Below are 27,521 nucleotides of genomic sequence, written 5' to 3' on the forward strand. Positions count from 1 at the left end.
CTTATATTAACTGTGAGTTATACTAGGAGCAATACTTCATTCATTTGGACTTTATTTGGTCATCTGCTTTTTATATTTAATTTCATTTCTTTTGCCGGGATGAAGTAAAAACAACCACCATGAAGTTCAGTCTCATTTATTTGGCTGGACATGGCATCTAGAGATAAAATGAGAATAAATTATTTTCCATTAATCTTATTAATGGCTTATTCAAATGATTCCCTTATGTTTTACAATTTAATTTCTTAAGCAGTATTCTGCAAAAATCTAGTTCCAAATTTATTTTAGAATTATAAGGCATTTCTCAGAGACATTTTCTGTTTGTTACCTGTTTCATGCTTGTGGTTCAATTTCTATTTTTGCTTTCATCTGTGTTCTATTTTGATATAGTCATTAGAGATAACTTGAACATGGAGAGTAAGTAGCCTAGCAAAAATGTGAAGAATCTTGACACTGAAGTCAAATAGAAAAACTGAATTTGAGCTTTGTGACTTAATACAGTTACATAGTATGTCTCCAACTTAGAAATCAGTTATTTTCTAAAAGTTTCCTAGTGAATTCGTTGTTTGAACATTGTAGTTAGATTTTTAAAACTAATTTCTAAAGTCTAATTACCATATAATATAGTTTGAGAGTTTATATGTTATGAGAAAAAGGCAATTGCTATGGTCTGAATGTTTGTGTCCTCACCAAATTCATATGTTAAAATCCTAACCCTCAAGGAGATGGTATTAAAAGGTGGTTACTTTGGGAGATAATTAGGTCATGGGGTCAGAGCCCTCAGGAATGAGATTAGTGCTCTTATAAAACCTGCTCAAGAGAGACCCCTCACCCCTTTGACCATGTGAGGACACAAGGAGAAGGCACTATATATGATCCAGAAAGTGGACCCTCACCAGACACCAAATCTGCCAGTGCCTTGACCTTGACCTTCCCAGCCTCCAGAACTGTGTAAAACAAATTTCTGTTCTTTATAAGCCACCCAGTCTGTCATATTTTGTTATAGCTGAATGAACTAAAACAGCAGTAGTATGGTAACATAATAATTGAATAACATAGTATTTTATTTATTTTGAATATGTATGATGATAAAATATTCACTTGAGGAAAAGAAATAGCTGAGATAGTTTATAAAACTTCTGAAATGTAATTCAGGATATTTCTAGAAATGTTTGAGCATTAAACTTTTTAAAAATTTAATTACATTTGAAAACATGAATGTGTTTTTATTAGCATTATTCTTAATATTTTCTGCTCAAATCAGGGCCATTTCTGAAATATGTAGGAAAAAAACAGGAAAAGGAATAGAAATTTCAGTCAGGCAATTGGAGAAGGGTTGGAAGTGAGAAAGAAAGGTGAAAGATGATTAAAAATATTTGTCAATTTGCCTCAGGTGAAATCAACAAAGTTTTAAGTGATGAAAGTCAGAGGGAAAAGCAGAGCATCTTCAATATACAACACCCTTAGCTGAGAAGAGAGGAGGTGTTGAGAGAAAGATACTGGATTACAGTTCACAGTACAGCCATGGTTGATATCATTGGCCTAGGATGAGCTGCTATGTCTCAAAAGAGTGATGAGGATAATTTAGAAGCCAACATAAATGACTACATATTAACTGTTCACATCTAATGAATGTGTCTAGCAGTTAAGCTTTGTAACCCATTAAATGTCTGCATTTCTAAAGACACACAATGAATAGATCAGTTAGTATTTTTGTGCATCTATGGAAGAATTGGGGAGTACATCACTTAAGGCCCCTAGTGGGGCCTTAAAAGAGTTAGTTTGCCGACACCTAGGAAAATTCAGTTTGTCACCAAACACATTTCCAGGTTAGGTTGATTTACTGCAATGTTGATATCTTCTTAAAATTTTTTTACTCCACCACAGTTTCCTTGGTGATGACTAGTACTGTTCAAAAGCTTTCATCTTTTTCTCCAGAACAAAAATCTGGTGTTTGTTGATGAGTTTATTATCTATGGTCCAGTATAAACTTACTGAGGTGCCCTTTGGTTGTCCCTGTTTCTTGGGAACACCAGGCAGTTGTCCAGCATGAGTGGCTGCATCTTTCATGTGTGATTTACAGGAAAATTTCTTCTAAAATATCACAGACTTACATCACATCTGCATATTGCAATCATTCTCTGTCGACTTTTACTGCCTCTAATAAGCTACTTATGAATAATCTAATAATTCAGGTAAATATATGATTAAATTTCTATTCATTGCATTCATTTTATTTCATATACTCTATGTTTCATGCAAAAATACATAGAGATATGATTTATGTGCATAAGTATCTTAAGATAGTGAATATAATCTAAATTAATTTTGTTAAAAAGAATCTATACCTGCTATCTTGGTAGTCATGGTTCATCTTCTAATAATCACCTCCTTATTAAAGCAAAAAGTAAATAATGTGATTTTGTTCAATTCAAGTCTAACACTGCCTGGGGACTGGGGTGCTGGGACTGCCAGCAAGCAGTGTCTCCAGAGCCTGGGGTCATGGGAGTCACAGCTGGCATTCCACTTGTGGGTAGGTGTGGGGTGGGAATGAGACAGGGTGGGGGCTGGGTGTGAATGGGGTGGAGCGCGGTGGGTGGGAGGGCTCTTTAAGTTTCTTCCAAGTTTAAGTCTACCACCGAGCTGGGAAATCCAGCCTCTTCCATTGCCCAATCCCCTAAGGGCTAATATGGAGACATCCTGTCCTGCCGCCCTGTCCACACCGCCAGGCTTCTTCCTGCCCTGCCGCCCTGTCCACACCGCCAGGCTTCTTCCTGCCCTGCCGCCCTGTCCACACCGCCAGGCTTCTTCCTGCCCTGCCGCCCTGTCCACACCGCCAGGCTTCTTCCTGCCCTGCCGCCCTGCCCCCCTGTCCACACTGCCAGGTCTCTTCCTGCCCTGCCGCCCTGTCCACACCGCCAGGCTTCATAGATCTGTCTAAAAACGCCTTTACCCTCCCAGTCTGGGCCTCGACTTCCTCCTCCTGGCATCCAAGCTCTCCGTATGACTTGGGCGTGCTCCCCATCCCTCACTGTGTCCTGAATGCCCCCTCCTCTCTTTTCAGCACCTCTCATTGTTACCACCTCCCATCTCTCTCCCTCACAGCTCCAGTAAAGCCCCCTCCCGATCCTAAGCCCTAACCCTTGCTGTTGGGCCCTCTTTCAGGTGCTGCCCGACGCCCCATGGGGAGTCCCTCAGCTGTCCCACCAGAGACAGAGCTGCAAGGGGGCCTGGCAGGTGTCAGGCCACACTGGGCTGGACGGGGGTCCCTGATGGACGGGGGTCTCTGAGAGTGGCTGCCCCGCAGTCCCCGCCTTCCCCGTGGGAGAAAGGACGACAGGAGAGCCCGGTGCAGTCCCTAAAGCAGGCTTTTAATAACATCGTGTCTTCACTGAAGAGCTTGGCGTGTCCCACCCGGGCGGCGCCGCGGGCTAGTAGGAGTACTGGTTCTCCACGGCGCACGCGCGGCCGGGCGCGGCCTCCGGGGGCTCCTCGGCGGCGGTGGCGGCCACGGCCTCCAGCAGGCGCTCGGCGCTGTTGCTGCGGCTCCGCGCGCTGAGCTGGCCCTCGACGGGGCGCGGGGGGGCGGGCCCCGACGCGGCAGAGGACGACGAGGCGGAAGACGAGGAGGCGCCGGCGGCGTCGGAGGGCGAGGCAGGCGGGCAGGCGGCCGCGGCGAGGCTGGAGAAGTAGTGCTGGCCGGGCGAGTCGCTCCAGCAGGCCGGGGACGCGGGCGCGGCAGGGGGCGTGGGGCCCGGCTCTGCAACAAGGCGACAGCAGGGCGTGAGTGGGGACCTGGGCTGGCCACATCCTGCAGGGAGGCCGGGATCCCTCAAGGGGCCAGGGCCCACGCTCAGGTTTCCGAGTTGCAGCCCATGTCCTCGGACACATATGCAAGCACACCCGCCCACATGCATAAACAGAAGCACACACACATACATGTACCTAACCACGCGTGTGCACGCCCATATAGCCACATGCACAGGAGTGCACACACACGCACACATAATGCACACGCTCGCACACAGGCACACAAGCACACGCGCGCCCATGCACGCATGCACACACTCATGCATATGCATGCACACGCACACGTAAGCGTACGCACACGGGCACATGCACACATACACTCATGCACACACACAAGCACACGCATGCACATGCACCCATGCCCTTAGTGCTCGGTCCCAGCAGCTTTGCTCTGAGCCTCCCCAGTGCAGGGCTTAGGAATCCATATGCCCAGCTCCTTTCATCCCACTTGCCCCAATCCACACCCCTGTCCCCACCCCCATACACCCACCTGCACTGCTGTTGGGCGCCCCCTTCCCCTTGCCAGGAATCATTAGGGACCTGGCTGCCTCTAGGCTGCCACTTCTGCCTCCATTCCTTATGACGTGACTGCTTGAAATTGCTGTGGCTAGGCTACGGTGGGAGGGACACGGCTGAGGCTATGGGACAGGAGACCTGGGGCTTATCCCACCCCAGGGACCACCTTCTTGAGTAATCAACGGGAAGTCTTCTTGAGTAATCACACCAGCCAGGTGGCGGCATCTTACCTGGTGGGGGGCCCTGGGCCCGCACATAGCTGCGAAGGGTGATGTCGGCCGAGCCCCCTGACTTCAGTGGGATGGGGTGTGTGTGGAAGTGGCGGAGCATGTCAAGCACAGACTGGAACCACAGATGCTGTACGTGACACTGGCCGTGGCCATTCAGGGACAGGCGCAGGTGCTGTGGGTACAGGTGGGTGTGGTCAGGGACAGGTCCGGGGCTGGGCACCTGGGTAAGCGCCTTTGGGGGTTGATGGAAGGACCAAGGCTCACAGGGGCTGTATGGGGCTGTGTCAGGGCCAGGGGGCCCCTCACACGTGAGCCCCATCTGGAGATGGGGAATGGGGGCAACGGACCCAGGCTGAGATGGAAGGCATCAGGCATTGTCCCCATGCTGGGAGCACCCCCACTATGGGCCCATGCCCTACATACCTATAATCTCTAATCCCCTCCCTAACGCCAGAAGATAGGGATTACTGCCCCCATGTTAGAGAAAGGAAAACCAAGGCCCAGGGAGGGGGAGTGACTGGCCCATGGTCACAGAGCACAGAGCAGGGAAGAAAACTCCTGTTTGGGTGGTTCCCCCAGCCCAGGAGGCTAGAGGTTGGCCCTCTGTCCCTGCAGAGCCAAAACCCGGAGGCATGGAAAGCTCCCCAGGGCTGGCTAGGGAGGAGTGACGGCACGCTGTGGGAACAGCTGGAACAGGGCTGGCTAGGGAGGAGTGACGGCACGCTGTGGGAACAGCTGGAACAGGGCTGGCTTCTCTCTAGGTCTCTAGGGCCTGTGTGAGGCAGGTGCCTCAGGGTAAGAAACCATAGGCCTGTGGTGTCTAGTGGAGAGCTGCAGGTCTCTGACTTAAGCCCTATTTTGCTCAACATGTATCCCACTGCAGAAAAAAGTGGCTATCTCTGGGGTGTGTGGGGCAAGAGGGGAGCTAAGAGGAGTGGTTTGAGGGTACACACATAGCCCCAAGCCCAGGAGGGGGAGCTGGTCTGGCCACCTGCATAAAAGACAGGCAATCTGCTAGGTGCGGTGGCTCACGCCTGTAATCCCAGCACTTTGGGAGACTGAGGGGAATGGATCACGGGAGGTCAGGAGTTCAAGACCATCCTGGCCAACATGGTGAGATACCCCCCAACCCTTTAAAAAACAAACAAAAAAATACAGACAATCCCTGGAGCGGGGTGGCGGTCCCACAAGTGAGCTCTGCCACTTAGCAGAATAAGTTGCTAGGACAATGCAGGGACTCAGCCCGAAAGAAACAGCACAGAGGGGTCCCACCACAGCCTCATAGCTGGGCAGAGCCTGCACAGGGCACAGCTGGGTCCCTGGGGTGAGAAGAAGCAAGTTGGACGCATCCCAATCTTCTGCCAGACCTTCCAGACATTTATTCTGTGAAGGTGGAAAGAGTTGCCTCTGGGAAGGTAGTGATCTTCCCTCCCAGGAGGTATGTAAGCTGGAGGCTGGGGTTCCTGCTTTGTCCCACCATTCAATTATCAGTCCTGAGGCAGTCATCTCCACTCTGGGAGAAGAGCAGCCGGGTAGAGAGGTGAGAGGCAGGTTCAAGGCTGGGTCTTGTTCCAGGAAGGAGAGGAGCTTGCCACCCACCCTTTGTTCCCCCATCCTAGCCTCTGGCTTGGGCATGAGTCAGATCCAGGCCCTCTGGGAGGCTGCCAGGAGCAGCACTGGCTGAGAAGTAAATTGCACGTCACCAGGGATGGCCTTAAGCACCTGGTTGTTGGAGGAACTGTAAGAGTGGCTGCTTGCCAAGGAAATGTCCCTGGTGGAGGTGCTACCTCCTGCACGGTGGGGCCAACCTGGCAGAGGAGAGAAGCCACCAGAGGTTCTGCACTGAGCCACTAGGGGTTAGGGCAGCCGGGGTCCCTGCAGAGAGACACTGTCCCCCAGCTGCAGGCCTGGAGCAGGAGTCCTAAGGTTCTCCTTCCTCTAGTAGGGGCCGCCAGGAAATCCGTCCTGGCAGGAGCCCAGGCTGAGTGTTTCCTTATCGGAAACCTGGGATGCGGGGGCGGGCACTGAGGTTCCTGCCCCCTCTGGCCACATTGCACCCCCCCATAATCATTTGCCTTTGCTGTCAAATTTTCCTTTGAATTTCAGGTCAATAGGCCGGGCGTGGGGGCTCACGCCTGTAATCCCAGCACTTTGGGAGGCTGAGGTGGGTGGATCACCTGAGGTCAGGAGTTTGAGACCAGCCTGGCCAACATGGTGAAACCCCGTCTCTACTAAAAATACAAAAATTAGCCAGGTGTGGTGGTACGTGTCTGTAATCCCAGCTACTTGGGAGGCTGAGGCACAAGAATCGCTTGAACCCGGGAGGCGGAGGTTGCAGTGAGCTGAGATTGCGATGTTGCAATCCAGCCTGGAGGATAGAGCGAGACTGTCTCAAAACAAAAACAAAAACAAAAACAAAGCATTTTAGGTCAATAATAGCAAGGAATCCTCTTCCTTGAAAGCACACCGCCTGGGTGTACCATCATGCCTCTGATCCAGCTGGGTGCTGTCGGGATCGCCTCCCTGACTGTCTTCCCCTCCACAATTCTCCCTCCCCTGCAGGTCTCTGATCAGGCTGTCCCCTCCAATGCTGAACCCCACCCCCCAGACCCTGCACAGCTCTCCCACCCAGCCCAGCTCCTCCTCCCCTGCTGGGTCTCTAGGGTTTGCCCGTCTGTGTTCCTCAGGGGTTGGTGACCTAACCTGGGCAGGGAAGAGGGGCTGTCTGAGGTCGGTGGGGCAGAAGGTGGGGCTCTGAGGGCCTTGGTTGGCTCCCACCCCCCACTGGGCGATCTCTGGGTGGAGACCCTCCGAAGCTCCAGTGCTATGAGATCCCCTGGCGCGCAGGAGCTGAAAGGATTTGCAAATTTGGGTTATTAGAAGGGCCCAGCCTCCTGAGGGCTCAGCCGCCAGTAGGTGGCCTCCCCTTCTGGAGAATGGAGAGGCTGAAATAGGGCTGACTGCAGTCCCTCAGTGATGTGTAGGAGGGACGCAGGTGGCTCACGGAGCATGGCTGGGGTGAGTGGGGCCCGTGGGAAGTCATGCCACACCTGTTCGCCTGCAGCTGCTTCCAGGGCACAGCCTCAGGACCGGGGTCACCATGACCCCTCTCCCTCAGGCCTGGCCACTGCACCCCCATGGCGCCCCACACACACTTGCCTTGGCCTTGCCCTGGAAGTTGAAGGTCAGCACGTACTCCCCAGGCCGAGTCTCACTTTGGCGGATCACGAAGAGGCCGTGGTTCCGGGGACCCCCTGCCAGAACCAGTTGAGCAGCCTTGACCCGGGACAGTGTCCCATGGAACCATGGGTAGTCGGATAGCTCCAGCTCGGGTTCAGCCTCGGGATCCGTCTCTGCACCCTGTTCCCCTGAGGTGGGGATGACAGTGTGAGGAACATGGGGGGAAGGAGAAAGGGGGACAAATAAATAAATGTGAGAAGAGAGGTGACATCTTGTTGGTTTTTTTACATGCAAAATGCTGTTGGAATAATTTTTAAAAAGTTTGTTGGGTTTTAGTTTTTTTTTTTTTTTGAGACGAAGTTTCGCTCTTGTCGCCCAGGCTGGAGGGCGATGCTGCAATCCCGGTGGCTGACTGTAACCTCTGCCTTCCGGGTTCAAGCGATTCTCCTCCCTCAGCCTCCCGAGTAGCTGGGATTACAGGCGCCCGCCACCACACCCAACTAATTTTTGTATTTTTAGTAGAGATGGGGTTTCACCGTGTTGGTCAGGCTGGTCTCAAACTCCTGACCTCAGATGATCCACCCACCTCGGCCTCCCAAAGTGCTGCGATTATAGGCGTAAGCCATTGCGCCCAGCCTTATTTTTTATTTTTTAGAGATGGAGTCTTGCTGTGTTCCCCAGGCTGGTCTCAAACTCCTAGGCTCAAGTGATCCTCCTGCCTTGGCCTCCCAAAGTGCTGGGATTACAGGTGTGAGCCACTGCACCTGGCCTGAATATTTTTTTGTTTGAGCAGAGTCTTGCTCTGTTGCCCAGGCTGGAATGCAGTGGCGTGATCTCGACTCACTGCAACCTCCGTCTTGCAGGTTCTAGTGATTCTCCTGCCTCAGCCTCCCGAGTATCTGGGATTACAGTCATGCACCACTATACCAGGCTAATTTTTGTATTTTTAGTAGAGACAGGGTTTCACCATGTTGCTCAGGCCGGTCTTAACTCCTGAGCTCAGGCAATCTGCCCGTCTTGGCCTCCCAAAGTGCTGGGATTACAGGTGTGAGCCACTGCGCCCAGCCAAATAATTTTATTTATTTATTTAACTTATTTTTTGAGATAGGGTCTCGCTCTGTCACCCAGGCTGAAGTCTAGTGGCACAATCATAGCTCACTGCAGCCTTGGCCTCCTGGGCTCAAGCAGTCCTCCCACCTCAGCCTCCTGGGTAGCTAGGACTATAAGCCTGTGCCACAATGCCTGGCTAATTTTTGTTTATTTTTTGTAGAGACAGAGTCTTGTTGCCCAGACTAGTCTGGAAGTCCTGGGCTCAAACGATCCTCCTGCCTTGGCCGCTTGAAGTGCTGAGATTACAGGTATGAGCCACTGTGCCCAGCTGGAATAATTTTAGAGTTGGGCAGGGAGCTGACCCAACCCACTGGTGAAGTCTATGAGGTAAACTGAGGCACAGAGCTGTGAAGGACTATCCTGGAGTTGCTCTGTAAGTCATCAGCAAACTTAGGAACAAATCCAGTCGCCTGTTCCCAATCCCTGATTCCAACCCTATGGACCCTTTTCTGTGAGCTCCTTCCTTCCCTCCCTCCCTCCCTCCCTCCCTCCCTCCCTCCCTCCTTTCTTCTTTTCTTTTCTTTTTTTTTTTTTCACAGGGTCTCTCTCTGTTGCCCAGGCTGGAGTACAATGGTGTGATCACAGTTCACTGTAGGCTTGACCTCCTGGGCTCAAGTGATCCTCCCACCTCGGCCTCCCAAGTAGCTGGGACTACAGGCACAAAAATGTTTGTGGCCAGGCGTGGTGGCTCACACCTATAATTCCAGCACTTAGGTCAGGAGTTCAAGATCAGCCTGGCCAACATGGCAAAACCCCATCTCTACTAAAAATACAAAAATGAGCCAGGCGAGGTGGCGGGCACCTGTAATCTCAGCTACTCGGGAGGCTGAGACATGAGAATTGCTTGAACTTGGGGGTGGAGGTTGCAGTGAGTTGTGATCCGCCACTGCACTCCAGCGTGGGCAACAAAGTGAGACTCTTGTCTCAAAAATTTTGTACAGATAGCGTCTTGCTATGTTGTCCAGGCTAGTCTCAAACTCCTGGCTTCAAGTGATCCTCAGCCTCAAAAAACACTGGCTGGGATTACAGGTGTGAGACACTGCACCCAGCCCCTGTGAGCATTTTCTTTTCTTTCTTTTTTTTTGAGACATAGTCTCACTCTGTCGCCCAGGCTGGAGTGCAGTGGCGTGATCTCGGCTCACTGCAACCTCCGCCTCCCGGGTTCAAGTGATTCTCCTGCCTCAGCCTCCCGAGTAGCTGGGACTACATGTGTGCACCACCACACCCAGCTAATTTTAATATTTTTAGTAGTGATGGGGTTTTGCCATGTTAGCCAGGCTGGTCTCGAACTCCTGACCTCAGGTGATCCGCCCGCTTTGGCCTCCCAAAGTGTTGGGATTACAGGCGTGAGCCACCGCACCCGGCCCCTGTGAACATTTTCTATTGAAACTGGGTCCAGTGGGAGGGGCCAGGTTCCTAGACAAGTCTACAAAAGCCAGAAGTACTTCGGAGACGTGTGAAGGACCCAGGAGGATGAGATGTCACAGCTTCTGAGGCTTAGCAAGGTTTAGGGAGCCCATGGGTGGCCATGGCTGGGGGTGGGGGTCCAGGAGAGGTGGGATGGGAAGAGCAGCCTGTCCCCACTGGCACCTGTGTTATTGCTGTCACTGCCGCTGCCGCCCGGGGATTCCAGGGTCTGCAGAAAGGTCTCTAGCGGGACATGGATCAGGGATTCTCTGACGGCATCTCGACCTCAGCTGTGGGGGGCTGTCACCACTGCACCCACGGCTGTCGTCTCTGGGGGGCGGGGCAGGTCGACTGCTGGGGAAGTGGCAGGTAAGATGCACGTATCTTTATCTGTCCACCCTGAGTGTGCCCCTCCTTCAACCCTGTCCCCCTCCCTACCATCAGTCAGGAGCTCACAGCTGCAGGAGGCCACGCGGCTGGCCAGACAGCCTCCTCGGGTACAGGAGAGCTCGGTGTCTTCCTCACTGTCACTGTGGAGACAAGAAATGGAAACCATGTCCTGCCGTGGGACTTGGACTCGGAACACAGGCTACTTATGTGGCCAGGCAGTGGCTGGCAGTCCCATGGCCCAGCATCTAGGCCTCCTGGCTCTGGTCACCTCCCTCTGCCTCCATGTCCCTCTGTCCCACCCTACACTGGCTCTGTGGCCACCGTGTGATTGACCAGGCCACTGTTGGGGCTCAGAAAACAATACCGCAAAACAAAGTCCTCAGCAGCAGCCTCGAACAAAAAAGTTTTTCTCTGACCTTCTCCTGCCTACTTGTCTCTCAGTCCTCTTCTCCCCAGAGGCACCAGAGAAACAAAAGTCCCTCTTTCCCAAGGTGGGTCACAGAAACCAGAACCCCTTTTTCCAAAACGTAGTCATAAAACCTAAAAATATTCTTTTTTTTTTTTTGAGACAGAGAGTCTCACTCTGTTGCCAGGGCTGGAGTGCAGTGGCGCGATCTCGGCTCACTTTGCCTCTGCCTCCTGGGTTCAAGCGATTCTCCTGCCTCAGCCTCCTGAGTAGCTGGGATTACAGGCATCTGCCACCATGCCCGGCTAATTTTTTTGTATTTTTAGTAGAGATGAGGTTTCACTGTGTTGGCCAGTCTGGTCTCAAACTGACCTCGTGATCTGCCTGCCTCGTCCTCCAAAAATGCTGGGATTACAGGCGTGAGCCACTGCGCCCGGCCAACCTAAAAATATTCTATGTAAAAACTTGTCATAAAGAAATTATCCAGCCAGGCACAGTGGCTCATGTTTGTAATCCTAGCATTCTGGGAGGCTGAGGTGGGAGGATCACTTGAGGTCAGGAGTTTGAGATCAGCTTGGGCAACATAGCGAGACCCCCATCTTTTTTGTTTGTTTGTTTTTTTTGAGATGGGAGTCTTGCTCTGTCACCCAGGCTGGAGTGCAGTGGCACGATCTCAGCTCACCGCAACTTCTGCCTCCCGGGTTCAAGTGATTCCCCTGCCTCAGCCTCCTGAGTAGCTGGGATCACAAGCATGTGCCACCATGCCCAGCTAATTTTTTTTTTTTTTTGTATTTTTTGCAGAGATGGGGTTTCACCATGTTGGCCACGCTGGTCTCAAACTGGTGATCTGCCCGCCTTGGCTTCCCAGAGTGTGGGGATTACAGGCGTGAGCCACTGCACCTGGCCGCGAGAACACGTCTTTTTTTTTTTTTTTTTTTTTTTGTTTAGATAGAGTTTTGCTCTTGTTGCCCAGGCTGGAGTGCAATGGCGCAATCCTGGCTCACTGCAACCTCTGCCTCCCGGGGGTTCAAGCAATTCTCCTGCCTCAGCCTCCCGAGTAGCTGATATTACAGGCATGTACCACCACACCCGGCTGATTTTGTATTTTTAGTAGAGATGGGGTTTCTCCATGTTGGCCAGGCTGATCTCAAACTCCCAACCTCAGGTGATCCGCCCACCTTGGCCTCCCAAAGTGTTGGGATTACAGGCATGAGCCACCGCGCCCGGCCCTGAGAATCTCCTCTTAATAAAAGAAAATTAGCTGGGCGTGGTGGTGAGGCAGGAGGGTCAATGGAGTCCAGGAGTTGGAGGCTGCAGTGAGCTGTGATCATGCCCCACTGCCCTCCTGCTTGGGCAACGGAGCAGGAAAAAAAAGTAAAAACAAAAGGAAAGAAAGAAAGGGAAGAAGGAAAGGAAAGCAAGAAAGAAAGAAAAAAAGAAAAAGAAATTACCCAATCTGCCTGGTTTGACTGTAGGTCATAAGACCCCCATTCAAGATAGGGTTCTGTCCCACACCCAGAAGGAAGGAATGCTACTCAGAGAGGCCAAGAAGAATCTGGACAGACAGGCCTGGCTGGGTCCCCTGCTCAGTCTATTCCCTTTAGATCCTACCCTTTGTGTCCAATCCTCTTTCTACACTGCTGTCCATACTTTGCTGAACCTAAGCATAAAAATGGACCATTTCCCTGTATCCTTTTTTTGAGACAGAGTCTCCCTCTGTTGCCCAGGCTGGAATGCAGTGGCGTGATCTCAGCTCACTGCAACCTCTGCCTCCCAGGTTCAAGTGATTCTCCTGCCTCAGCCTCCCAAGTAGTTGGGATTACAGGCGCATGCCACCACTAGGCCCAGCTAATTTTTGTATTTTTAGTAGAGATGAGGTTTCACCATGTTGACCAAGCTGGTCTCAAACTCCTGACCTCGTGATCCGCCTGCCTCGGCCTCCCAAAGTACTGGGATTACAGGCATGAGCCACCATGCCTGGGCTTTTTTTTTTTTTTTGAGACTGAGTCTCACTCTGTCACCCAGTGGAGTTCAGTGGTGCAATCTCAGCTCACTGCAACCTCCGCCTCCCAGGTTCAAGCAATTCTCCTGTCTCAGCCTCCCGAGCAGCTGGGATCACAGCGGGCCCGCCACCACCTCCAGCTAATGTTTGTATTTTTAGTAGAGATGGGGTTTCCCCATGTTGGCCAGGCTGGTCTGGAACTCCTGACCTCAGGTGATGTGCCTGCCTCAGCCTCCCAAAGTGCTGGGATTACAGGTGTGCACCACCACGCCCGGCCCTCCCCTGTATCTTTGAGTCTTCATTCTGAAGGCTCCTATGTATACACGTTAGATAAATTTACACTCTTTGTCTCCTATTAATCTACCTTGTGCAGCTAAGCACTGTGGCTCATGCCTGTAATCCCAGTGCTTTGGGAGGCTGAGGCAGGCGGGTCTCTTGAACCCAGGAATTCAAGACCAGCCTGGGCAACATAGCACGATCCCGATCCCGTCTCTAAAAAAAAAAAAAAAAAAAAAAAAAGGCCAGTTGCAGTGGCTCACGCCTGTAATCCCAGCACTTTGGGATGATGAGGTTGTCAGATCACCTGACGTCAAGAGTTCGAGACGAGCCTGACCACCATGGGGAAACCCCGTCTCTGCTAAAAATACAAAAATTAGCTTGGCTTGTTGGCAGGTGCCTATAATCTCAGCTACTTGGGAGGCTGAGGCAGGAGAATTGCTTGAACCTGGGAGGTGGAGGTTGCAGTGAGCTGAGATTGTGCCATTACATTCCAGCCTGGATGATGGAGCGAGACTCCATCTCAAAAAAAAAAAAAATCAAGCCAGTCATCGTGGTATGTGCCTACAGTCCCAGTTACTTGGGAGGCTGAGGCAGGCAGATCAGTCGAGCCCAGGAGGTCGAGGTTGCAGTGAGCTTGATTGCACCACTGTACTCCAGCCTGGGCGACAGAGCAAGACCTTACCTCTAAAAAATAAAATACTAAAATAAAATAAAAATAAATAAATAAATTTGTATGCCTTTTCTCTCATTTATCTGCCATTTGCAAATTGATTTTCCACTGAAACTTCAGAAAGCCAAGGGGAAGGCTCTCTCTTGGCCCGGATACCACTGAGTGGACAGTCCCCACTGAGGGCCCATGATCCCTGCCCACTATCCCTGAGGGGCTGGGCTCCTCCTGGGATCCCGTGGAGACCCTCAGAGGGTGGGAAGGTTTCTCTCCTGATTTGTGACATGAGGTGTCTGGGACCCTGCCAGCTCAAAAATTCCAGTAAGTGAGGTTCACCTTCACAGCGGCTGGGGAAAGAGTTTGCAGAGCAGCTGGTCCGGAGGGCGGTGGAGGAGGGATTACAATCACTTTGTGGATCAGGGCCTGGGAGGCGCCCAGGACCTTAATTGTGTTTCTTTAAATGAAGCTGTTAATTAGAAAGCAGCGGCCCTTCCCCCCGGGGCTTGGCTCACCCCATTAGCCAGCAGAGCTGCTGCCAATTGCTCAGCCTGTCGGGCTGCCTATCCCTCCTACTCCTGGCCTGGCATCTCTCCTGGATGGTGGAGCCAACCTTCTTGCTGCTCTTCCTGTTCACAGCTGACCGTAACTGCCCTCTGCCTATTACCTGCCATGGCTCCCATTGTCCCTGACCTACCCGTTTCCTGAGCTCTCATCAAAATCTCCTCCTCACTGGCTACCCCAAAGGCCTTGATGTTCCCTGCGAGTCCCAGGTGCTTGTACACTTGCACACCTTTTAAAATTATTATTATTTTGAGACAGAGTCTTGCTCTGTCGCTCAGACTGGAGTGCAATGGCACAGTCTCAGCTCACTGCAACCTCTGCCTCCCGGGTTCAAGCGATTCTCCTGCCTCAGCCTCTCGAGTAGCTGGGATTACAGATGCCCGCCACGATGCCTGGCTAATTTTTGTATTTTTAGTAGAGATGGGTTTTCACCATGTTGGCCAGGCTGGTCTCAAGCTCCTGACCTCAGGTGATCCGCCTGCCTCGGCCTCCCAAAATGCTGGGACTACGGGCATGAGCCACTCTGCCTGGCCCCGGCCAAATTTTTATTATTATTTTTTAAGAGTTAGGGTCTTGCTCTGTTGCCCAGGCTGGAGTGCAGTGGCACAATCCTAGATCACTGCAGCCTCCAACTCCTGGGCTCAAGTGATCCTCCAGCCTCAGCCTCCTGAGTAGCTGGGATAACAGATGCATGCCACCGTGCCCAGTTCCATTTCCACTCTTTTTGCTGGGCTTTTCTCTCTGCCCTCTCCCATCTTCCTCTGCCTGGCATTGGTCCACTCTTTATTTAAGCCTCGGGTTAGGTGAGCATGCCTAACAGCAACTCTTCCCTGACCTGAGCCCAGGCCTGGGTTAGGAGCCTCTCTCCAGCTCTTTCTATTTTTTTTTATTTTAAGAGACAGGGTTGGCTGGGCACAGTGGCTCATGCCGGTAATCCCAGCACTTCGGGAGGCTGAGTTGGGCGGATCACTTGAGGTCTGGAGTTCGAGACCAGCCTGGCCAACATGATGAAACCCCGTCTCTACTAAAAATATAAAAATTAGCTGGGCATGGTAGTGGGCGCCTGTAATCACAGCTACTTAGGAGGCTGAGGCAGGAAAATTGCTTGAACCTGGGAGGCGGAGATTGCAGTGAGCCAAGATCACACCACTGCACTCCAGCCTGGGCAACAGAGCAAAACCCTGTCTCAAAAAAAAAAAAAAAAAAAGAGAGAGAGAGGGCCTGGCTATGTTGCCCAGGCTGGTCTTGAACTCCTGGCTCAAGCGGTCCTCCCAGCTGGGCCTCCCAAAGTGTTGGGGTCACAGATGTGAGCCACTGCACCAGGTCCCCAGCCCTTTGGGGACTCACTGCCATCTCTGCCCAACTCCCAGTGCTCTGAGGCTCTCTGGGGTGAAGACAAGACCTGGTCCAACTTCCTTCCAGGTCCCCAGGCCCTGGCCCCATAGAGCAGGCCTCACAGAGTCTGCTGGCGATTGGAGGTAGGGGGTATTTTAAGGAGGGTGATCCTGGCTGGCACCAACCTGAATCGCATTGAATTGCTTATTTCTCAAGCTGAGCTCCCGCCCTGCTAGGAAGCTGCTCCTGGTGAAGGCTGGACCAAGGATATACCCAGCCTGTCCACCCATCCTCGGGCCACTTGGACACTCACCCGGGGTCCACGCAGCCCTGGATGTCAGCTACCCATGAGTGCTTCTGCAGAGAGTCGATGGTCTCCAAGATGTATTCGGCTCCATTCTCTACCTGGGGAGGAAGGTGGCCGGGAGTGCAGAACACGGTCAGCAGATGGGCTCCAGACCACAGGACATAGGGTCAGAGTGGTCAAATGGCTGATCCCCTTCTCCCACAGCAGGGCTCAAGGGCATGAGCAGCAGGAAAGAAAGTGGGGTCACCGTCGGGCACCACCTGGAACTCAGGCCAGGGACCCAGCTCACACTCTGTATTCCCTCCCTTCTGGGCCTCCCCACTGGGGATATGTCCCACCCCACTGATATCAGCTCCTCTGCCTTAGAGACACAGCCTCTGAGGAGGCCATGCTGGCAGGGGGAGGGATGGGTGGCCCAGCATCCCCAACCCACGCCCTGGCACCCCAGGGGTGGGGTTCAAGTTGAGTGGAGAGACAGGCTGGCCAAGCACACTGAGTAGGGGGGCTTGCATGTCTTAGTGCCTGGAGTTCTACCGGCATGGCCATGCGCTTGAGATACGAAGCCTCTGAAGGGGAAGAGGGCAGGAGACATCCCTGCTGGGGCCAGGCCCAGAGCATAACCCTGCATTCTGCTCAACTCCTCCCAACGGCCCTGTGAGGGAGAGGAGCCATTTCCCCCATTTTATAGATGAGAAGACCAAGGTTCAGGGAGGCCAAGGAACTTGCTCAAAGTCACACAGCAGCCAGTGGCAGGGCCAGGGCCTGAACCCAGGTCTCTGGGACACCCAGGTCCCGTGCTGTTGGCTTCCGGTGGTGTGCCTCTGTCAATATGCAGTTGTTGGGCTGGGCGTGGTGGCTCACGCCTGTAATCCCAGCACTTTGAGAGGCTGAGGAGGGCAGATCTCCTGAGCTCAGGAGTTCGAGACCAGCCTGGGCAACATAGTGAAATGCTGTCTCTACCAAAAATACAGAAATTAGCCAAGCATGGTGGCGTGTGCCTTTGGTCCCAGCTACTCAAGAGGCTGAGATGGAAGGATCACCTGAGCCCGGGAGGAGGAGGTTGTAGTGAGCTGAGATCGCGCCATTGCACTCCAACCTGGGTGACAGGGTGGGACCCATCTCCAAACAAAGAAAAAAAAAAACAAAAAAAATGTAGTTGTTGGGCTCCCAGGATGACAGAGCTGGGAGGGTTCTCGGAGACTGCCTTTAATCCCGCTCTGAACAGATGGGGAAACTGAGGCAGGTGAGCCCCTCTGCCTCAAGGCTGTCATGCATGATCAGCAGTTTAGAGGGTACCAGGTGGGCAGGGGCTGTGTCCCCAGCCCCCAGCCTGGGATGACTCAGGGTCCGGGGTTGGTAAACACTCGCTAAATGAATAAGTGAGTCTGTGACTAAACAAATGAGAACGGGCAGAAACACAAACACAACCAGAAGCTGGGAGAAGAGGGTGGGGGCTTCATGCAGGATGAGTGGGTGGGACCAGGCCTCCCCGGGGACATTGCTTCACCAACACCCTCTGATCCTTTGCGGAGGCCCAGGGACCACAGCTCTGGCAGCCTGGAGCCGTGTCCTCAGAAACCCCTGCAGGCCACCCTGGCAGCGGTGTGGGGCCTCGGAAAGGCTGGGCTGCCCCTAGACCCACCGGGGTGCCTCCCCGCCCACCCTTGATGCCTTTGTGCGCTCTGTGGGAGACCGCCCAGTTCCCACACTCCAGTGCCCTGGGACAGGAACATTTGCATAACTGCTGCCGGCTGGCCACCAGTGAGGTGGGTGTGTGCTAGCTCCAGTGGGGGAAGGGAGGGCAGGAAGTGAAACTGATGAGCTTCGCCCAGGCCCAGGGGTAAATGGGAGCAAGGGGCCCAGATGTTGGGCGACGCCCGAGGCACCTGGCTGTGGAGCCCAGACTCAAGTCTTAGCTATGTGCTAGGCATCTGTCATAGGGTCTGGGAACCCCCCACACCAGGGCTCCCTCCCACTACTGTCCTGCCTTAGGCTCCTTCCCCTTGCTCCCCTACGGAGCTGTAGCACCTAAAGGGAAGGTGGCCTGGGGCAGCCGGAGGATCTCTGAGGTTAGGGGTGAGACCTCACCTTGAGGATGAATGTGTTATCCTTCTCTGGCATTTCCAGGGGCATGGTGATGCGGACCCCAATGATGGCTGACAGTGGGATGCTGACCTTGGGCCTGGAGGCCTGGGGGCCAGAAAAAGGACAGTGAGTGGCCCCAGCACTTCCCGACACCCTTTCCATCCCCTCCCCGCTGCCAGGCGTTAGAGTGGCCCTCATATAGACTGCCACAGCCGCCCTGGTACAGAGGTATCCCAATCCCCATTTCACAGAGGGGGAAGCTGAGGAAGGCATTTCTTTGAAACAAGAAAGAAATTTTTCCTGGCTAGGCATGGTGGCTCATGCCTGTAATCCTAGCACTTTGGGAGGCCGAGGCAGGAGGATGGCCTGAGTCCAGTAGTTCAAGGACAGCCTGGACAACATAGCAAGACCTTACCTTTACTCGAGACCAAAAAATGGGCTGGGTGTGGTGGCTCACGCCTGTAATCCCAGCACTTTGGGAGGCCGAGGCGGGCGGATCATCTGAAGTCAGGAGTTTGAGACCAGCCTGACCAACATGGAGAAACCCCATCTCTACTAAAAAATATACAAAATTAGCCAGGCGTGGTGGTGCATGCCTGTAGTCCCAGCTATCTGGGAGGCTGAGGCAGGAGAATCGATTGAACCCAGGAGGTGGAGGTTGCGGTGAGCTGAGATTGTGCCATTGCACTCCAGCCTGGGCGACAAGAATGAAACTCCGTTTCACAGAAAAAAAAACGAAACAAAAAGAGACCAAAAAACTTAGCCGAGTGTGGTGGCATGCGTGCCTGTAGTTCCAGCTATTTGGGAAGCTAAGGTGGAAGGATCGCTTGATCAGGGGAGGTCGAGGCTGCAGTGAGCTATGATGGCACCACTATACCCCCACCTGGGTGACAGAGTGAGACGATGCCTCAAAAAAAAAAAAAGAAAAAAAAAAAAAGGACCTCCTCCTATAGTCACCTTGCAAGTCCAGGACAGAACCAGAATTGACATCTGAGCCTCCCACCTCCAAGCCCTGAGGAGAAAACCCCACCTGGGCTGCCCTCTGCCCAATGCACCCACGAGATCTGTGGTTTTCTTATTTTTGACCTTGACCCATTGTGAGAAATACATTTAACACTGGGGCCCAATACACACATAAGCAGGTAAAAATATCTCTGAAACAAACATCTCACCAGACAATAGTTACCCTTCCTGTGTGTGATAGAGTGTGATATTTTCTATTCTATTCTAGTTCACATTTTAAAAAATGCTGGTCTTGGCTGGGTGTGGTGGCTCACACCTGTAATTTCAGCACTTTGGGAGGCCAAGGAGGATGACCTGAGGTCAGGAATTCCAGACCAGCCTGGGCAACATGATGAAACCCCACCTCTACTAGAAATACAAAAATTAGCCAGGCGTGGTGGTGCGTGCCTGTAATCCCAGCTACTTGGGAGGCTGAGGCACGAGAATCACTTGAACCCGGGAGGCGGAAGTTGCAGTGAGCTGAGATTGCACCACTGCACTCCAGCCTGGGCGACAGAGTGACACCCTGTCTCAAAATATAAAATAAAATAAAATAAAAAAATAAAAAATGATGGGTCTTAAAACCCGGTTGCTTAAAGAAAAAATGCTGGTCTCCTACTACAGACCCGACCTTCCAGAGCGGGGCCTGGAGCCCCCGACTCAGAACGGGGCTCACTGTTTCCTGGAGTGAGTAAAAGGGACCAGTGTTCCCAACAACACTGCGGGCAGGGTTGATCCAAGGTGAGCTGACAGGGCTCTGTGGGACCACCACTCTGTGCCTGGCCCCACTCGCTCTGCCTCAAAGCTCCCTGCCGTGAGCCTGAGGCCCTCTTGGGGCTGGCCTGAGTGAGATTCCCAGCAGGGCTGTCTCCAGGACAGGAACTTTCTTAGGAGGAAATGGAAAGGCCACACATTTGATGGGCAGGCAGATGGGAATTCCAGGAAGAACTGGCCCCTGTCCAGCGGGTGCAGGGCTAGGCTTGGAGCATGAATGGGGCCTGGCTAACCCCGGTGTGTGGCCATCGTGCCGGCCAGCGGGGCTGGGGACAGAGCAGACAGAGGCCTGCAGTGGAGGCCTGGACTGGAAGCTTCAGCAGGTATCCTGCTGGCCAGAGATGCTGTGGTTCCCCAGTTTGGAATCTGAGGTCCATCAGTCCTGGTCCAGCTTCCTCCCACCTGCTCCAGCCACAACTCACTGTGCCCACATGCCTGAATGGTCAACTTGTTTTACAACTCCAGGCCTTTGCCCACAGAGCTTGAACCTCCAAAAGTGCTGTTCCAGGGTGCTGGCCACCTGGTGAACACTTAGGTAGCCCAAGCTTTTCCTCCGGGGCTCACCCCAGTAAGATTTGCAAGCATCTTGAAAATACCAGGTTTCCCAGTGGTTTCCCTAATGGCGGGGGGCCGGCCTCATTGTTCCTTGGGTCCCCAGGGCTTGGCCTGGCATAGGGCAATGAGGGGACCTGGAGTTCAGGAGGCTCTTCCTGCAGGGGTGAGGAGGCAGGAAGCCAGAGACCTGACTCACCAGGGCTGGCACCTCAAAGGTTGTGTGAGAGGGAAATCTAAGGTGCCAGGCAATGGCTTCTGAGCCTGCAGGCCCCGAGCTCCTGACTGCTCCAAGGGTGCATCTAGGCCTCTTGGAGGCAAGAGATCTGGACCGTGGGTGGGTGCAGAGGCAGTGGGGGTATCATTCAGGGCATCCCAGGGGGCTCACTCACCCTGGGAGCCTGTCTCCTGGGACCAGACACATTTGGGAAACTCAACCAAGTTCTTAGCGTGGTAGGAGCTGCCCTCCCATGGGAATGACTCCTGAATACCCACAAATGCCCCCACCTTTGCATGACACAAAGGAGGGGAAGGGCCCAGTGACCCTGCAGGAACGCTGCCCTCTGCCAGCAGCAAAATTAGTGGGCTCTGCTGGGACTAAGCGGTGGAGTGGGGCGGGGGCGGGCACCAGCTGCTCCTTCCCCTTCTCCGAGGGCAGCAGACGCTGCTATTTACAGAAGGGCAGCTGTGACTGTCACTCAGGCCCAAGGCACTGGAGCCCTGGGCTTCTGTCCTTGCCCTCTGGGTGACCCCGGGTAAGCCCCACCCCACCCGTCACTGGGCCTCGGTTTCCCTTTCTGACAAGGAGTGGAGTCGGGCTTAGGGGTCTAGGATTTCTCCCAGGGAATTAAAGGCAGGGGCCTGGGCAGGAAAAAAGCCCTAGGGAAGTGTAGGGGTGCTGGGACCTGGGGAAAAAGCTCTTCAGAGAGTAGCTGTGTCCCCGGGAAGTCACTTTTCCAGGGCCCATGTGGCTCATGGGCAATGAGCCTTGGGGAGCCCACACCCCTGCACCCCAGCAGACTGAGAGATGGAGAGAGAGCCAAGAAGCGGCGGGTGACTCAGGGAGCACCCAGGGACAGAGTGGGCCCTGATGCGGGAGGTGGGTGTGGGGTCCCTGGTGGTCCCTGGGGGTGCTGTCGGCTGCTGCCCCAGCAAAACCTCCCCCTGCCTAAACCTCTCAGTGCCCAAGGACCTCCACTTCCATGTTCCTTTTGTTCTTGGGACCACCAGGGTGGCAGGTATCATTAGATCAGATTTTTTTTTTTTTGAGACGGAGTTTCGCTCTTGCTGCCCAGGCTGGAGTGCAATGGTGTGATCTCGGCTTACCACAATCTCTGCCTCCTGGGTTGAAGTGATTCTCCTGCCTCAGCCTCCCAAGTAGCTGGGATTACAGGCATGTAATCCTGTATTTTTATTAGAGACAGGGTTTCTCCATGTTGGTCAGGCTGGTCACGAACCCCTGACCTCAGGTGATCCGCCTGCCTCGGCCTCCCAAAGTGCTGGGATTACAGGCATGAGCCACCGCGCTCGGCCCCCAGTTTTTTGTTTTGTTTTGGTTTGGTTTTTTGAGATAGGGTCTCACTCTGTCACCTAGCTTAGAGGGCAGTGGTGCGGTCTTGGCTCACTGCAACCTCTGCCTCTTGGGTTCAAGCGATTCTCCTGCCTCAGCCTCCCAAGTAGCTTGGACTACAGGTGCGCGCCACCATGCCCTGCCATGTTAGACCAGCTCTGGCACCCGCCAGCTGGGTGACGTCGGGCAGGCCACACTTCCCTCTCTGAGCATCTGTCTGCGCTCTCTTCTGTAATCTGGGGACCATGTGCTCACCTCGCCGGGGTGGGGTACCCAGAGGATGACAGTGTGTCTGTGCAGATGCCCACCAGGCTGGGGTCTGGACACACTGTGGGCTCTCAGAGGGTGGGCACTATTGTTACAGCTATTCCCACTTTCCAAAGCAGGGGGGCCACCTTGGAGAAGACGTGACACTACTGCCAGGGACCTGATGGCCAGCCCCTAAGAGGGGAAGGGTCAGTGCATGCCAGTGAGCAACAATGTTGGTGACAGCCAGAAAGAAGCCTGGCATCCCCCTGGCCAGAAAAGGACCCCCTGGGCAGGGGCTGGGCTGGAGTCTGGCAGCTGAGCTGGGGAAGAGCAGAGCCCCATGGAGTCAGACACAGACCTCCCAGGGAGCCCTCTGCGAATGTGCTCGGTCACTCCTGCCCTCATCCCTGCAGACCTCGGCTCTGGGAGGTGCCAGGCACCCTTGGGCTGCAGGAGAGGAGGGCAGGTAGCCGGGCTCTTGAACAACATCAAGAACGGTGCCCTGGGCTGGGCACAGTGGCTCATGCTTGTAATCCCAGCACTTTGGGAGGCCAAGGTGGGGGAGGATCTCTTGAGCTCAGGAGTTCCAGACCACTTGAGCAACATAGTCAGATCCCGTCTTTACGAAAAATAAAAAACATTAGCTGGGAGTGGCGGTGTGTGTGGTCCCAGCTACTTGGGATGCTAAGAAAGGACTGCTTGAGCCTGGGAGGTGAAGGCTGCAGTGAGCCATGATTGTACCACTGCATTCCAGCCTGAGTGACGGCCCCTGTCTCAAAACAAAAAGGAAAGAAAGGCTGGACATGGTGGCTCACGACTGTAATCCCACCACTGGGAGGCTGAGGCAAGCAGATCACTTGAGGTAAGGAGTTCAGGACCAGCCTGGCCAACATGGCAAAACCCTGTCTCTCCTTAAAATACAAAAATTAGCCGGGCATCGTGGTGGGTGCCTGTAAATCCCAGCTACTTGGGAGGCTGAGGCAGGAGAATCCCTTGAGCCTGGGAGGCAGAGGTTGCAGTGAGCCGAGATCGTACCACTGCGCTCCAGCCTGGGTGACAGAGGGACACACACACACGCACACACACACACACGGACACACGGGGACACACACACACGGACACACACACACACACGAAAAGAAAAAATTAGTGCCCCAGAACCCTTTGGTGTAGCCAGAGGACCCTTCCTCGCAAAGGAAGAACCGGGGTTGAAGGGGCGACTTGTTCAAGAGGCATGACAGGCCCACCTCCCAGGGTCCTGGCACCAAATACTTCACCCTGTCAACCAGATTAGACCACGCGGTCCCCAAAGGCAGTCCCTGGCACCCTCAGCTGCTGCCCAGGCGCCTCCTCTGGTCCCCCCAGGAGGTGGGATTATGGGGTAACTCACCTTGGGCGGCACGAAGAACTCCAGGCGGAAGCTTCCTCGGCCACAGCCCTGCGCAGGAGCAGGCGGCACTTCTGCCACTGAGCCGAGCCCCCGGAGCCCGCGGCCGCGTCGTCGGCCACCATGAAGCGCAGCGCCCCCTCGCGTTGAATGTCCACCAGCTCCACCTTGGCAGCCAGCGTCCGCGACAGCCTCAGGCGCCGCGTCCACTTGTCGCGGGGCTCGGCGGAGGGCTCGGCGGTGCGCGGAGCAGCTGCCGCGTCGGGCTCGGGCGAGGCGCGCCGGTGCCACATGTCGCGCACGCCGTCCACCACGCACAGGCTCATGTTGCGCAGCGAGAAGTCCTTGCGAACGCGGGCCTTGGTGGCCGCGTGCGTGGACACGTCCTCCGAGCTCCGCGAGTGGCCGTAGGGCGCCGCCTTGAGTACAGAGGTGTCCGCGAGCTCCGGCTTCATGGCCTCCGCGCTCACGGCCGCGCCCCGAGTCGTCGGCCCAACCACCAGCACGCGGCGCACCTCCTCACCGAAGACGTCCAGGAAGTTGGCGGCGAAGTGGCGGGAGAAGGAGGCGCCGGCGTCGGGCGTGTCGTAAGCTGGGTTGTCCCGCAGGAAACGGCAGAACTTGTGCGCAAAGTCCACGGCGGCTGCTTGCGCATGCAGCTCGCAGAACTGCCGCCAGTCCGGGACCGGGGCGGCTGCGGCGGGGCCAGGGCCGGCACCATTCATGGCTTCCGTCCCATCGCAGCCACCTGCGGCTGCGGGCGAGAAGAGCGCGCAGTGACTTTCAGGCCTGTGATCAATGCGCCCACCTGTCCCCTCCTTCCAGCTCCCCTAGGACTCTCTGGGGCTGTGTGGGTGTGTGTGTACATGCACACGTGTGTGTTGTGGGACTACAGCAGGCAGCCATTCCAAGCAGCATGGATGTGTGTAAAGAGAAAGACAACTGGGGCCGGGCGCGGTGGCCCACGCCTGTAATCCCAGCACTTTGGGAGGCCGAGGTGGGTGGATCACCTGAGGTTGGGAGTTCGAGATCAGCCTGGCCAACATGGTGAAACCCCGTTTCTACTAAAAATACAAAAATTAGCCGGTTAGCCGGGTGTGGTGGTGCACGCTGTAACCCTAGCCATCGAAAGGCTGAGGCAGGAGAACTGCTTGAGCCCAAGAGGCGGAGGTTGCAGTAAAAATACAAAAATTAGCCAGGAGTGGTGGCACACGCCTGTAGTCCTAGCCACTCCGGAGGCTAAGGCAGGAAAATCACTTGAACCCAGGAGGCAGAAGTTGCAGTGAGCCGAGATTGCGCCACTGCACTCCCGCCTGGGCGACAGAGGGAGACTGCAAAAAATAAGAGAAAGACAACTGGGGAGGCAGGAGGTGGTGTCTGCAGAAGGGGCAGTCCTGCATTCATTCTCTCCCCAAATAGTAGTCTCAGGGACCTCAGGGTCATTCCTGGGGCTGGCAGAAGAGGCTGGGATGATGGATGCTTTCAAGTGGGGTCCCCATGAGCCTCTGGTGACCTCACTTCCTCAGTGACCTCTTCTGATGTTCCCCAAAGCCCGGTAGAAAGGAAGAAGTCACATGGAATCCTGCTGGCTGGACCTTTGAAATATACCGAGGACTCAGCTCCTTCCTCCAGGTCCAGGCTGCCGTCCTGGGATTCACATAACTATTTTTCCTGCATGCAGCACTCCAGCAGCTGCTTTATGGTCCCCGGGATCCTGATCTTACTTCCTCTAAAGTCTGTTCTCCTCCCAGGAGCCCAGTCATTTCCAAAACTCAAGACTGCCATGTGCGGTGGAGCATGCCTGTAATCTCAGCACTTTGGGAGGCCGAGGCGCGTGGATCGGGAGGTCAAGAGATTGAGACCATCCTGGCCAACATGTTGAAACCCCGTCTCTACTAAAAATACAAAAATTAGCCAGGCGTGGTGGTGCACACCTGTAACCCCAGCTACTCAGAAGGCTGAGGCATGAGAATTCCTTGAACCCCGGAGGTGGAGGTTGCAGGGAGCTGACATTGCACGCAACTGCACTCCAGCCTGGTCGACAGAGCAAGACTCTGTCTCAAAAAAAAAAAAAAAAAAAAAAAAAAAAAGGGGTATGGAGCCAAGTTCCAGGCTGGTCCCTTTCTGAGATCTGTTTCTGGGGAACTCCGCTTCCAAGGGCAGAGTGGGAAGACTGAATCCCTGTTTCAGGAAAGGAAATGACCACCTTTAGAGGATGGGGCACTCTGAGTGGCTGGGTGGGGGGGGCGGGGGAATCCACAGCTGGGCTCTGCAGGAAGTGCGGGTCAGATAAGCAGGGAGTGGGGGCCAGGACAACAAGCTAAGCCAGGGCCTGTGGGCTCAAGAGGCAGACTCAGCCTCCTTCAGGAGCACCCAGTGCTGGACAGTTCCTGGATGGGCTCTGCAGGTGGAGGGCAGGCTGGGCTGGTTCCAGCTGCACTGGCCCTGGTTACTCCCACCCCACCCTGCCTTTCTGGGGTTGCAGAGCAGAGGTTCCCCCCTCCCATCTCCAGCCTTGGCCTGAGACACTCAGCCCCTTCCACTCCCCCAGTGTCATAACTCTCACATGGGCCCTGGCCCAGCCCCCTAAACCTGCAGGATACCCCCTTAGTGCCCCTCACCAACTCATCCCACCCAGCTGCCTTCTGGCTTTTCCAGGACACTCATACCACTGCCTCCTGAGACCTCTGGTGGCACCCCTAAGATCTGAGCATCCCCGAACTCTGGAGACTACAGGTGCTAATGAAGCTTCCCTGGGCCTTTCTCTGAGCTCAACTCCCAGCCTGGCTGATCTCCAGGTACCTCAAACTCACCACATCCAAGTTCAAATACATCCTCTTCCTCCAACTCCTGCCTGTCCTCTGCACAGAGCCTCAGCACCCAGCCGGGCACTGCCTACTTCCCCTGTTCTGCCCCAATAGCAGGCAGGCCCCCAAGCCCACAGAGGCCTCGGGAACGCCCCTTGATCCTCTTCCCACTTCCACCCTTGCCCCCTGCTCCTCCACCACACCACATGGCTGTGGCCTGTCTCTTCCACCGAACCGTGAGCTCCTGGCTGGCTGTCCTCCCCACCCCCCAGGTGGGCGCTACCCTCAGATGGCCCAGAAGTATGTGGAGAATGGGGCCGAAACCCTGCTTTACCCAGAGGAACCAAAAGATGTTGCACGCCCACACAGCGATGCCCTGCCTTGCTCTGCCCAAACAGGTGTGGGCTGTGACCTCGTGTTGAGGGGTCACACCTGCTATCCCCCTAGACAGAGCATAGCCATAAAACGGCACCCAGCCAGGTGAGCAGGGAAGAGAAACCTCCCCAGGCCCCAGGGCTCTGACCAGTCCCCTGGCCTCACTTGGACAGTAAGAACGAGCGTAGCCCCAGGAAGACAGCAGCCAGGAGGCCTGAAGCCCCTAAACCCCCAATTCCTTGCAACCCAGGCTGGGTAGGCAGGGCAAGAAGTGCCAGCCTCTTGTCAGAGAGGAGTGGTTGGGAGGCCTGGCTTGTTGACTGCGGGACTTTGGGCCAGTCACTTCCCCTCCCTAAGTGTGTGGGGATAATAATAGCACTAAACCCTCAGGATTGTTATAAAGATGACATGAACGGTGACCCTGATGCCCTTAGCTTGGCACAAGTAAGTTTGAAACCAAAAGCTCAGCCCTGGGAGGCCCAGGATCACTTGGGTGGAGATCCCACTTCCAAGACCCCCA

At 54.4% G+C, this 27,521-nt stretch overlaps 1 pseudogene; it reads right to left on the bottom strand.

Moving 5' to 3' along the window:
• Positions 1-3,350: 3,350 nt before the first annotated feature.
• LOC112208006 (SH2B adapter protein 2-like) overlaps positions 3,351-27,521 on the bottom strand; it is a 28,683-nt pseudogene continuing 4,512 nt past the window's right edge.

The sequence above is a fragment of the Pan troglodytes genome, chromosome 6, assembly GCF_028858775.2.
Source record: "Pan troglodytes isolate AG18354 chromosome 6, NHGRI_mPanTro3-v2.0_pri, whole genome shotgun sequence".
Taxonomy (NCBI): domain Eukaryota; kingdom Metazoa; phylum Chordata; class Mammalia; order Primates; family Hominidae; genus Pan; species Pan troglodytes.